The sequence below is a fragment of the Bubalus bubalis genome, chromosome 14, assembly GCF_019923935.1.
Source record: "Bubalus bubalis isolate 160015118507 breed Murrah chromosome 14, NDDB_SH_1, whole genome shotgun sequence".
Taxonomy (NCBI): domain Eukaryota; kingdom Metazoa; phylum Chordata; class Mammalia; order Artiodactyla; family Bovidae; genus Bubalus; species Bubalus bubalis.
In genome coordinates, this window is record NC_059170.1 from 7,460,704 (window position 1) to 7,473,008 (window position 12,305).

The following is a 12,305-nucleotide window of genomic DNA, read 5'->3' on the forward strand; positions in this document are numbered from 1 at the left end:
TCCCCGGGTTCAGTTAAATAAACAGTATTTGGAAAACTGGAGTGGGGGGGACGACACACACATACACACACACATTCCATTCCTGGACATTTACTCAAAAGAAATAAAAGCATTTGTACACACACAAGGCCTTGTAACACACATGTCATAAAAGCTCTATTTCTGATAACCAAAAACTGGACACAACCCAAATGTCCATCAATAGGTGAATGGATAAACAGTGATATACCTATACAACACAACAGTACTAGACAATAAAAAGAAATGAAACTATTAATATATGCAACATGAATAAATCTCAAAATCACTATAAGTGAAAGAAGCCACTAAAGAAAAAGTACATATTGTATATATAACTCATTTATAAAAAGCTCTCAAAAATAAAGTTAATCTTCAGTGACACAAGGCAGATGAGTAATTGCCTGAAAATGGGGGAGGGAGGGATTACAAAGGAATATAGGAGGGATCAGATTTTGGACTTCAGAGGTAACAGATACTTCTACTAAATGTAATTATAATGGGTTCATGGGTAGACACATTTATTAATACATCAAAACCCAAATCTCACAATTTAAATATATGCAATTGTCAATTACACCTCAAAGTTGGAAGAAAAATGCAAGAAAAAAGGAAAATTATGGCAAACTCTAGTGATAGAAAGCAGAACAGTGGATGATTGAACACAAAACCCTAAAGAGGCCTGAATGCAAATGAGCAAGAACTTTCTGGGGTGATGGAAATCTTCTGTATTCTGATTGTAGTGATAGTAAAACTGTTTACACCCATCAAAACTCAAACTGCACACTTAAAATGACTGAATTTTATTATAAGAAAATTACACCTCAATAAAGCATCTAGTCAAGGCTATGGTTTTTCTAGTAGTCATGTATGGATGTGAGAGTTGGACTGTAAAGAAAGCTGAGCACCAAAGAATAGATGCTTTTGAACTGTGTTGTTGGAGAAGACTCTTGAGAGTCCCTTGGACTGCAAGGAGATCCAACCAGTCCATCCTAAAGGAGATCAGTCCTGGGTGTTCATTGGAAGGACTATGTTGAAGCTGAAACTCCAATACTTTGGCCACCTGATGCAAAGAGCTGACTCATTGGAAAAGACCCTGATGCTGGGAAAGATTGAGGGCAGGAGGAGAAGGGGACAACAGAGGATGAGATGGTTGGATGACATCAAAGACTCAATGGGTTTGGGTAAACTCCGGGAGTTGGTGATGGACAGGGAGGCCTGACGTGCTGCAGTCCTTGGGCTCGCAAAGAGTCAGACACGACTGAGCGACTGAACTGAACTGAAAGCAGATTTCTAAAATTTAAAAGAGCACATCCAAATGTTATCTAGGCACCTTTTAAACATCTTCAAATATACCAAAAGGAACAAATATATATAGTTACAACATATTATAGTCTATTACCTCATTAATCTACGCTAACTCAAATGGTAAAGAATCTGCCTGCAAGGTAGGAGACCCAGGTTAAATCCTTGGGTTGGGAAGATCCCCTGGAGAAGGAAATGGCAACCCACTCCAGTATTCTTTTTTTTTTTTTTCCCAATTATTTATGTACTTATTTTGGTTGTGCTGGGTCTTTGTTGCACAGGTTCTCTCTATTGCGGCAATCAGGGGTTAGCTACTCTCGAGTTGTGGTGTGAGAGCTTCTCACTGTGGTGGCTTCCCTGTGTTGCAGAGCACAGGCTCTAGGGCTCTCAAGCATCAGGAATTATGGCGAGAGGGCCCTAGAGCACTTGGGCTTCAGTAGGTGTGGTGCACCAGCCCAGCTGCTCCTCAGCACGTGGATCCTCCCAGACCAGGAATTGAACCCATGTCCTCCTGCATTGGCAGGCAGATTCTCAACCACTGAACCACCAGGGAAGTCCCACTGGAGTATTCTTGCCTGGAGAATTCCATGGACAGAGGGGCCTAGAGGACCCCAGTCCATGGGGTCGCAGAGAGTTGGACATGACTAACTGAGTAACATACACACATATATACATATATACATACACACACACACACACACACACAACAGTTTGATATCCTAACTTTATTTTTAATTTTTAAATTTTTATATTTTTATATTAAAAGGGAAAAAAAAGCACTAGAGTAAATACATGAAACATTTTAAATTTCTCAAATTAAAAAATTTGATACCACAACATACTACTCAGAGATGAGGGAAACAGGCACTTCACTGGTAAATGGATACCCCTAAAGGGAGTAAGTTGCAGTATCTATAAAAAGTTAAATTCATAGTCTTTAAAGTTACATTCTCCAACCACAAATTTTTATATACTTTATAACAAAACATGGGAACAAAGAAGTATGTATGAATACACTTACAGTTGGAAGTTGGATAAATTATGATATATATCCATACAGCAGAGTACTGTGTAACCTTTAGAAAGAAATCAGTAGCTATAAAAACAGATATGAAACCTCTTCAAGATCATTTAAAAAGTATACACAGTCCAGAATAGGGCTTAAGTGCCAGTTACATAGGTGTGTTCATTTTATGAAAATTTATCAGACTGTACTGTGTACTTTTCTGAGTGATGTTACACTTCAACATAAAGTTTACCCCCAAATACAGGAGAAATTCATTAAGCTTAAACCTTTTCAAGTACATGCATTTATATGCCTAGAGTAACAATGGCCACCTTTGGGCAGGGGACAGTGAAATGGCTGGCAAACGGCTGAGGAAGGCGCCTCACTTTCCACTGTACACCCGTTTGGTACCTTGCGAATCTGCCCCATGTGCACCTGTTACATAGTTTTAAAAATATTTCTGAACTGAGACCATCAGCAACTATATCCATGTATGAGTTGGAATTTTTTTAATACAGAAATGAACTTGAGGCAGAGATAAAATTTAGCCCCATAATAGTTATTCATAACCCAATTTCAAATTTTATACTCATCACAAGTTTCATTTTCACTGCCTTTATAACCAGTAAACAGTTTAAATTTCAACCTAGAAAATAAATTTTAAAAGACTCACCTTTTCTATTTTGAATAAGGCTTTGTGTAAGACTTCATTTGAAGAAGGAAAAAGGGTTCTAAATCGAAAAACCCAAACTATTAAATGAGATCATGTACTTATTAAGCACACAACAATGTGAGGCACACGGGTCCCTGATAAATGGCAGTTTTTATCTTTTATAGCTAATCTGTATCAGAACGCAGGGAATAGAATTCTACTGGGGTAAAAGGGGGAAAGTAGAGCAAAAAAGGCACCCCACTCCAGTATTCTTGCCTGGAGAATCCCATGGACAGAAGAACCTGACAGTCTCCAATCCATGGGGTTGCAAGAGTCAGGCACCACTTAGCAACTAAAGAGAGAGAGCAAAAAAAAGACAGCAGCAACTACAGTGTAAGATACGCAGATATGGGAGTTCCCCCGGTGCTCGGACTCCATCCTCTCACTGCCGAGGGCCTGGGTTCAATCCCCAGGGCGGGCGTGGTGTAGAAAAATAGAAACTAGAGAGACCGCTGAAAGCAAAAGTATAGAATATCCTCTACCAGTAGTAGCCTAAGGGAGACATGGGGGTAGCTATAATGACCAAAGATCTAGGGTACCAGGACCCTTACTTTTACTTTTTCACATACACTTTTTTAAATGAATTTTTTAAACATTATAATTTTATATTAAGTAAGCACCACAGAATAAAAGACGTGGGCAAGGGAGATTATAAGCAGTAATGAGTTCCCTTCAGATAGACTCCATCTCCTCCATGAAGTTTCCCTACCAATTCCAGCTGAAAATGGTCTTTTCTTCCTCTGAACCACTTATTTATGTTGCTGCAGCTATGTTTTTTCAATTACACTCATTTCTCATCTACATTATAAACTCCTAGATCACAAAGGGATATTAAAGCCCACAACATTTAGCACAATTCTTTGAAGAACAGTGGTACTGGATGAAAACATCTAAGCAACTTACACAACCGTCCGCCCAGGCCACAAGCAAGTGGCAAACAGGAATGTGGCATTTTAAAGCCCAGACAAGACTCATCGGGGCCAACTCTATGAGGGAGACCTAAGTCCCAAGCAAAGCCCAAGGACGATAATTTTATCTCAATTTCCAGGTAGAAAACCGGATTTAGAGTTGAACTCTGGAAACTTCCACATTCAAACACCAAACATTTGTGGGGACTTAAAATGAATATAATTGAAAAGAGGATTTTAAAAGCTTACAAAAAGGTACAGTCCCTATCTCAAAGCATAGACAATCTGACTGAATTTGTCCTCTCAATCAATGAATACGGATTCCTATACATGGAAGGAGATAATTAAGATTCATATCAGGAACGAACAATCATATTTTCAGTTGTGGTAGCCTGGGAAATTTACTGAAATGAGACAGGCTCTAGGCTGGGCCTTATGACCAGACTAGACAGCACGGGAGAAAGACAGAGGAAAAAAAAAAAAAAATAGCATGACTAAAACAAGCAGCAACAAAAGTGGAAAAGACAGTTTTTTTAAAAAAGGCTATGATAAGAACTAAGTATTAGGTTATGGAATTTGGGTTGTACTCTGCAGATTTTTTAGAAAAAAATGTGTTCAAAATGTTTAAAAAGTGTAAAATGGCAGAAAAATAGGATTAGGGAAAGGGTAGAGACTAATTGAAAAGTATTATAGTAACCTAGGGCCTGGACTAGTTTTAGAAATTGGAATGAAAATATATTTAAGAATAATACATCAAGAGGATTCTGCAAAACCAAAAGCATTTATTCAACACCATAACTGAATTTTAAAATAATCAACTTTGCTGGCAGTCTGGCGGTTAAAACTTAGGGGGCAATGCAGAGGGCCAGGGTTGGTCAGGGAACTAAGATTTCGCATGCCACAGGACACAGCCAAATAAATAAATAATCACGTCTTGAAATGTTTTACCTCTTCACGCTTGCTAACCATTTCCCACCAACAGGAACTGTGCTCTCTCCATAATAAAAATCATAGTCATTCTTCAAAGCCCTGCCTCCTGATCACCTGGTCAAAGGTAGCCCCTTTCCTCCTCTGAACTTCTCCAAGATCTTTACAGGCAAAACAGATTACCTTGTTGTGAAGTGATGTGAATACCTGATTGATTGTGTGCACTTGGAGGTCAAAACCTTTTTAACTCTCAGGGTGCCTTAAATAGTACAAGCTTAATAAACAGTGTTTAAGTATGTGTGTTTATGGGGGAGTGCGCAGCAGCCAAGCAGTGGCCAATTAAAGATGATTGAAGCTTAAGGCCTCAGAAGTAAGAAAATGGTGCTATGAAAGTCAGTTTTAAAAGTCACATGTGGGAGCCATTTTGTATATGGTTTAAAAAGGGAGACAGAAGGTTACTGGGCAAGTTCATGATTTTAGGTTCGCCTAATTTGGGGCTCATACACCTAAGGCTTCCACCATTCTAGATGTGGTTGTGCACTCTGAAAGCAGCCTCCTGAATTAATGTTACTGATTCCCAATGAAATTATTTTTAAAACTTAATATAGTAATAGTCCTGTCTCTTACGAAAAGATACCACTGACCCTCCCAAGAGATGCACCATGTGTGTGGAGTTATTTTGCTCCCTGGTGAAGTTAAGATTTTCCTAGATGCGGCCATGTACTTGCTCTGACAGCAAAGGAACCAACTCTCTTGGATGAAAGTATTGTCATAAAACCACCACCACCAGGCAGGTTAAAAAAAAAGAAGAGAGAGATGAGTCTGGATGGAGCACAGAGTGTGTAGACTAAATTTAGACACAATCTGCTTCAGAGAAAACTGGGTGATCCTTAAAACAGTTTTGAATACAGCTGCCAAATTTCAATCTAGAAACAAAACCAAGCTGATGTAGCTACGCTACAGAGTGACTTAAATTCAATAATCCATTTCACTGATGACAGCTTTACTGGGAGTAAAGAAAATATGACTTCATTTTCTTACACCAGAAGAAAGAGTTTGAAGAGTCTCTCCCTCCCTGCTCCACCCCATACACGCACAAACACACACACAAATTTTGCCCTTGTGGCATATATCACTAGGGTGAAGTCAAGATCTCAAAGTCTTCCTGTCCCCAAACTCTTGAGTCAGCAAAGAAACCTGTATCTGCACATTATCTGGCACAAAGTGCTCGAACCATTTAATATTTGGGGAAAAAAAATTAAGGCCATTCTCCATATGTATATGATGTTTTAAGTTTATAAGATTTTCTAATATAAGGAACCCTGGAAGATCACAGACTCCATCTCTTTGCACCTGAAGAGGCTGATTTGCTCTCTCGGACTACAAACTTACAAATTATTCTCAAACTCTTCACTGGTACTATTCTTTTCAAAGTAACAAGCTAACAAATGACACTACTCAGGTAACAAAGCGGGAAATTTTTAAAGGTTTTTCTTTCACCTGTAGGGTTTTTTCCCTAGTTAAAATTGTTTTAAACCTAAGCATATGATCGCACAGATCTTTCCACCAATATCAACTATCATTTATAGCAATTTTAGACCTTCAGATTTTGATAAACAAATATTTCCCCTCAAAGTAAAATTTGGTTTTAGATTTCACTTAAACAGAAAAGCAAAGAGCATTTACACTAATAGTCTCTCCCCTCCCCTTTTCTTGCGTGTTAAAACCTTTTCTTCCCCTTCCCCAAGCTTTCTCCTCTTTTGTACTCAAGTTCTCAAATGCACAAGATGGAGGAACAATACCACAATACAACTGAGGCTTCCTGCCTACTAGTCAGTCATTATTCTCAAGACTTGAGAACTTTGAAAACACCGCTTGGGTTGCTTTGAAATTCCCTCTTTCAGATTTTTTCCCTCCTTCATGGGACATCTATTTAAAAGAATGACTTCAAAAATGTCTTGCTGCACCCAATCAAAAAGCTCTCAGCAAACTAAAAATGCTAGCTTTAGATATGAAAGGAGGATGTAAATGCCTAAAGTTTGACAAATACCAATCCAAAGAAAAAAAAGCGTATTTCTGGCAAAGATTTAAGAATAGTATTTTTCTCATATGTGTATTAATCCTATTTCTGAAAGATTCCACATTTATATGGAAGCATCTTAAAGATTAGCTTACCAATGTGTTCTTTCAAATAATACCATATAGAAATCTAAAGATCTCAAACTACACTGTGCTGAACAGAAAAGGGTTACCTTAATTATTACTGACAAAGAAAAGGTCACACGAAAATGAAGTAATATTATTTTTTTAAGTTTTCAGAGGCAGAAAGAAATTACCAGCAGCAGTCACCTGGAAACCTGGGGGATTTCCCATTTCCTCCCACCACACTTTGATCATGGCAGTAGTGCTAATAAACTTTTTTGGTTGTTGAGATAAACTAATGGAGTTACTCTAGACACAGACATAGGGGGAGTATGGAGGACAAATTATCTGCTCAGCTCACCAAGGGTTCCTTCCTTTTTAAAGGCAAAAGCATTAAAAATGAAGGTGAGACACAAACACACATGGGCTCATGAGTAACAGCTTCCCAACTGTTACAATACACAGTGTGCCATAAACAACAAACAAAAATCTTTCCAGCATCTCTAACAAAAACATAAAGACCAATTTATTTCAAATTATTTATTTCAATTTATTTAGTCAATAAAGCAAATCCCAGTACAACAAAATAATTTAGCCAGTCCCCTGGAGTTTGTTATAATGGGATTTAACCTGTACACTCAACATTCAATTAACCATGAGGCTTATCCTAATTGAGGATTATGCTGACTTCTGCAGTCCTTCCCCCATCTATCCATCTACCACTCCTACTCAGCTGCCACAGCCACCAGAAGCAAAGCCCCAGGGAGCACTAGATTACCTATTACTATGGGATACCAGGGCCAAAATTCTCTCTTCATCCTGTGCATGAAGAAGAGGTTAAATTTAGCAATCTAGTCAGCCTACTTTCCAAAAAGTAGAGTTTCAGAACCCTCACCTGTAGCTCTAACTAAATTAAAATTTCAAAAGAATTCCTTCATAGGTGAACACAAAGTCACACTCTTTGGTAGAACACACCAATTAAAAATATTAACAGAAAAGAAAAAACAGGACACAGACATTCCTAATGAAAAAGAGGAAAAGGACAAACACGGAAACACTAGCTCACTATTCTTCGAAATAGGTGAAGCCTCTCTGCCAGTCAGGTCAGGCTTCTTTCCTTTGCCTCCAAGCCACAACATTTACTCCACAGGTAGTTTATTACTGCCCCCCTGTCACCTGATCTAGGCCAAAGAAACTACCAAACTGAGTTTAACCCTGACAGAGTTGGGAACTGGCAGTATGTGGTCTAAGAAGATCACCCAGTTTGGGGCTAAATCAGCCTTCTAGGCACTGCAGGCCTTCCGTTCAACTCCTGCTGTGTATCTTCTGGCCATTTTCCTGTTCATTTAACAACTCTCCACCAGAAGGTAGGAAAGGGAAAGGCGATTAAACTCTAGTCAATTCCACCATTTGTTAGGGAGTTGAAAATAAGTTTAAGCTCTAGCTAAACTGCATCTTTAATTCAAAATAATCTTTTCCCAGAAACCCTGTCAGAAAACCAATGGGCCAAATGAATTTACCTAGCATTAATAAAGTGAAAGACTAAACCTCATTACAACAGAGCCCCTCCTCCACCTTAAGTGAAATGTTCATCTTGTCATCCCCTCCCCCACCCCAAAAAGCACTCATAAAATCAAAGAAGATGCCCACATTTTACTGCAGCACTCAACCTCAATGCTATGCCTGAGAATCTAAAGACTGACCTATCACTTTAATGTGTTGAATTATGAGGAAAAAGAAAAGCTAACAAACATTTCCAATACTAATTTCCTGCTCCCAAAGCTTTAACCACTCAATAAAGCAAAAAAAGGAATATTCTACACCACAGGGTACAGTGAATTCAAACTAAACTGGGATAGGTACTCCCTGGTTTAACCTTCAAGAAACTGCAGCTCCTCTTCAATCATGATCAGCAACTTTTTTCTAGTCCTGGTAGCATTTAAAGAGTAACAACTGCTAAACTGTGATCACTTGGCTGCCTATCATCACTAGAGGCTATATTCATTCTAAACTTGCAACAAATTAAAAGTTTTCAAAAGTTGTCCACATCCTCTGGCCAAAGCTCAAAATTATATAGTCTAAAAAAAAAAAAAAAAATGCAGAAAGAAACCCTAAAGCCATTTATTTTAACACCGGTAAGGCATAGGACAATAGTAGTTTGTGTTTTTTTATCCTGTCCTATTGTCCAAACTAAAATGTTAAGTCATTCTTTTAAGAGACTTCTCAAAAACCTACTAGTCTCCAAATCAATAGGAACTTTTCTAGAATCATACTGCTAACGCTCAAAGGACCGAATTTAAAAGAAAAAATAAAACTTTTTATCTTTAATATGTCTCTGACATACCTGACACAGAAAGTTTATTTCAAATGACCAATCAAGAAGGTACTGGTACATAATCATTTCAAAAATTATTTTTTATTTACATGTCTCCTAGAAAAAGGATCGAGGGTCCTATAGAACATTCACTCTGTACTGAATGAATTCTAGCTTATTTGCGGGATGCAGGCTTCAACATACAGAAATAATTTCTACTTGGCAAAAAAAGCACAGAATATTCACTTTCAAAATGTGTATTTAAGAGTCATTAATCCCCTAGTCTTTAATATCATTTTTCTAATGAACTGTTAGTGTTGGTAAATTTAAAACTACCATCCTAAAACTTTTTTTTTAATCTTGTTAATTATGCTAGGGTTGTTATGCATTTTCAACACTTCTGGAGTGAAAGAATATTTTAAGGTAGACATATTTCCAATAACTGCTCTACAAATGCAGCTTCCCACTTAGTCCATAATGCTCATGTCCAAAACGTTCTTCTATGTACCAGAAGCTGGCATATGCCTTTTTAAAAATGCTAATTGGACAATTAAGTCATTTCTATCGATACATAAAATTCCCCTATAATTTGGGATCGCTGGCAATCTAGATTACTGCTCATTTAAATGCAGAACCTGAAGCAACCTCCAGTGACAGAAGCTAGTGTTCAGTATCATTTTACATGTTACAAACGGAGGCTTCATCTTACATACAAACAATGAACCCTGGCAGGATTCTTCACCCTGAAGCCCCACAGATTGTTATTTCCTTAAGGGTGTTAATAGATAAGGCAACACAAACAGTAAGTTTGGAAGAGCTTCTCTAGTCGTCATCAACAATTGTTGAAGATAGTAAAAAGGAAACTGTATTCCCACCCATTTTTCCCTTTCTTTGGTTCATTTTCTTTCCCTGCTTTTGCTATCCAACGGGAGTGTGTTTCAAATGAAAATTCTCAAAATAATTATTCCAAACACCAAGAATACTCCAGAAACCAGTAAGAGTTGTTGCCTCCTGGAAATGGGAACTGGAGGGTTTAGATTAGAAGAGAGGCTCATTTTCAATGTTTTTGTACCCTCCCAGTAGTCCCGAGACCAGTTATATGGGGCATAACCTATACTAAGCAAACAAGCAACAACTGAATATGTTTTCAAGAAAGCACATTTCACAAAACTTACAGATTTCTATTTAACATTTTGGTTTAGGCGGCAATCACAAGACTTAAGTTTTTTTGTTTTTTCCATCATCCTCTAAACAACCTGCTGCAACAAATACTGAAGCGTTTTTGCAGCCAGGGACCAGTAAGGTGGATCTGAGCCCAGGCTTTTGAACCGAGGAGATGCCGCAATCTCACTCAATACTACTAGCCCTCTCACTCATCTCATTCAACTCCATTTCAAACCACTGCAGCAAGACAGCTGGTACTCGCCTTCCTGTTTCTTTACGGTACAGGCTTAATAACAAAAACAGGTTGGCTTTGAAGCACTGCTGCTCACAACGATCAAGAAGGAAGTCTTCATATTCGGGAGGGGGGAAAAAAGTTTCTACTTCAGGAGAATTTCAGACCTTTCCCTGTCTTTCCATTTGAAAAGCCCGAACTCCTCCTGCTTGTGAGATTTCGAGACGATGCTCTCTGCCTCTCACAACTGCTCTTTTGGTGAACTTTTCCACCCTGAGTGCCCTCAAACTGCCTAGGAAGCAACTAAGCCCTCCCAACTACTCGTGGATTGCTTTTCTAAAAGCATGTGCAAAACCAACAGTTTCTCTAAACCATCACAAATTGAGTCAATGTACGTAGGAAGATCAGAGATGGAAAAGGGGGGAGGGGGTGGGAGAGTAATGATAAAGACAGCCCAACCCCAAATTTAATTCACTAACTTCCACTTGCCATTTCCCAGGCTTCACACCAGAGGTAGCAAAAATGCCTTTTTACTGAGAAAAAGTGCTGAGAATCTATCCGTGCCCAAAATGGAAATCCCACAGATAATCTGGGTTAAAAATACTTAAAACGCCCCAAGTGCAGGAGGAAACACGGCAGCAAAATCCCAGCCGCTTCTCGGTACCACTCGGAGGCTGGGCTGGGGCTGAGTGGGGAGCAGTGCGGCTTCCCCCCGCCCTCTACTTCTTCTGAAGAACCGAGAGACACCGAGGCGGCAGGAGGTGGGGGTCGTGGGGAGCTTTCAGAAGCACCCCGAGGGCTGTAGGAGGGTAAAACTTCAGGGACAGGAGGAAAAAGTGGACCCCCGCGGTCTCCCCCAAACTCCTCGGAGTGACCCCCTCGGCGCGAGGACCCCCCTCGCACCCTCAAGCTAGCTGCCGCCCAGCTTCGACACCCCTCCCGCGGCCGCGGGCAGCCCAGAGGCTGCGGGAGAGCGGCGCGGCCCCGACACCCCGAAAGTGTCCCCGCGCGCCCCTCGCGCAGCGCGCCCCTCAGCGCCTCCGCGGAGCCGGAGCCGCGAGCTCGCCGCAACCCGGGGGGACTCGCCCTCCTTCCCCCGCCTCGCCCTCCACCCGCTCGCCCGCCGCCGCTCTTCCTTTATCTCCACTCACCGCCCGCCGCCATTTTCCTCGCAGCTCAGCTTTAAATCGGAAACTCGCCGCTCCTCAGCCAGCAGCCGCCGCCGCCACCGCCACCGACTCAGCCGCCGCGGCCGCCGCCGTCGCTGTGAAGGGGCTGAGGCGGCCGCCGCCAGGAGCCGCGGCGCGGAGGCCGACGGGACATGTAGTCCTGCGGCCACGCCCAGCACTACCGGTCCCAGGGGGCCTTGCGCGGCCCCGGGCGCTGGGTGGTCCCGCCCGGTCTGGCTTGCGCGGCGCGAGGGCGTGGCCGCGTGGACGTCAGGGCCTCTGTCGTTGACTTACCGCCTGGGAGCTGCGGCGGACCCCGGGGGTACTGAGTGCAACCCTAGCCTGGCCCTTAATTTTTTTCATACTTGCTTTCGTCCAGTAATAAATAACATTTATGAAACAAAAACA

General features: G+C 40.8%; 1 protein-coding gene across 6 annotated transcripts in view; it reads right to left on the bottom strand.

Moving 5' to 3' along the window:
- Window positions 1–12,061, bottom strand: part of NCOA3 (nuclear receptor coactivator 3) — a 125,224-nt gene extending 113,163 nt beyond the window's left edge. For 3 of the 6 annotated variants that reach the window (XM_006072280.4, XM_006072282.4, XM_025263328.3), the window contains exon 1: window positions 11,880–12,061. The gene's annotated coding sequence lies outside the window, so the exon portion shown is untranslated. Of the gene's footprint in view, window positions 1–2,344; window positions 2,400–11,879 lie in introns of all 6 variants that reach the window. The other 3 variants (XM_006072281.4, XM_006072278.4, XM_044927561.2) reach the window with 2 other exon arrangements.
- Window positions 12,062–12,305: the final 244 nt, after the last annotated feature.